General features: G+C 40.2%; 1 non-coding gene across 1 annotated transcript; it reads left to right on the top strand.

Annotated features, from left to right (window-relative positions):
• The first annotated feature begins 974 nt into the window (after positions 1–974).
• Positions 975–1,047, top strand: TRNAW-CCA (transfer RNA tryptophan (anticodon CCA)). Its single transcript has one exon. It is a non-coding gene; the product is annotated as a tRNA-Trp (tRNA).
• The last annotated feature ends 208 nt before the right edge of the window (positions 1,048–1,255 follow it).

Genomic DNA, 1,255 nt, shown 5'->3' with positions numbered 1-1,255 from the left:
CTGTCATTCCATACTCTCCAGCTTTTATGTCTATTAACACTGTCATTTTGCACACATGGCCTCATAGACTTCTCAAGCGTAACTCAAATTGTATTATGGCTGAAACCACATCAGAATGTGTCCATGGCTATGAACCAAAAGGGGAGGAAAAGTCACATAATTAGAAATACTAGACTTTCCTGGCAGTCCAGTAGTTAAGACTCCACACTTCCACTGCAAGTGGCACAGGCTCAGTACCCATTGGGGAAGGTCCACGTTCTGCGAGGTGTGGCCAAAAAAATTCAAAACTCGAGGTTAAAAAGTGACAAGGATGTTTTTCTGTTTTTTAAAAAAAATTTTTTTTACATAATTATATCGTTGACAAGGGGGAAGCAAAAGTATATATGCGATTCTTGTTGCTAAACGTTTGCTGTAAGAATTTTGTTTCCTGATTAATTATATAAGAAGGGAAAATAAATGGCTTTAGAGATAACAACTTAGGAGAACAAGGAGCATGGGAAGCACCATAAGCTCCCTGACAATGAAAAATAAAAAAATAGCAAACAGATCCTACCAATTAGAGATTTGATCTGATTGACAAAGTCACCTTTTAAGGCACAAATAACCATTAGCAAATATTGCCTATTAGTTACTCACAGGTTAGTATGAATTATTTAAACCTCACAGGTCAGCATCTAGCTAAAATTAGAGGTTCTCAATTGATATCATTTTTGAAAAAGGAATAAAAGAAGAATTTGTCAGAGATCCCTGAGACTTGAAGAGTAGCAGGCTTGTTTAAAAAAAAAAAAGAAGAAGAATTTTAGACAGCTAGGAATCTCCACAAGTGCTATGCTATTGACTTCAGTGAGTCGTCACAAATACATGTACCTCTTGCCTATGGAACAATATGAAAACATGCTTCTATTCTCATATGACCCTCTTCAAGGCTCTCCTCCAATTATTAATGTGCACTCCAATTATTAATCATACACACTTCCCTGGTGGCTCAGAGGTTAAAGCGTCTGCCTCCAATGCGGGAGACCTGGGTTCGATCCCTGGGTCAGGGAAGATCCCCTGGAGAAGGAAATGGCAAACCACTCCAGTATTCTTGCCTAGAGAATCCCATGGACGGAGGAGCCTGCTAGGCTACAGTCCACGGGGTCGCAAAGAGTCGGACACGACTGAGCGCCTTCCCTTTCCTTCTTGTTGTTCCCTAAAAATATTTCCCTCCACAGTGCTGAGCATCTCTTTTACCAGGGAGTATCAAGGGGCTTAG

This window comes from Giraffa tippelskirchi, chromosome 8, assembly GCF_054371585.1.
Source record: "Giraffa tippelskirchi isolate mGirTip1 chromosome 8, T2T-mGirTip1v1.2.pri, whole genome shotgun sequence".
NCBI classification, from domain to species: Eukaryota; Metazoa; Chordata; class Mammalia; order Artiodactyla; family Giraffidae; genus Giraffa; species Giraffa tippelskirchi.
Note: the sequence above shows the minus strand (reverse complement) of the source record. Positions and strands in the feature narration are given on the sequence as shown.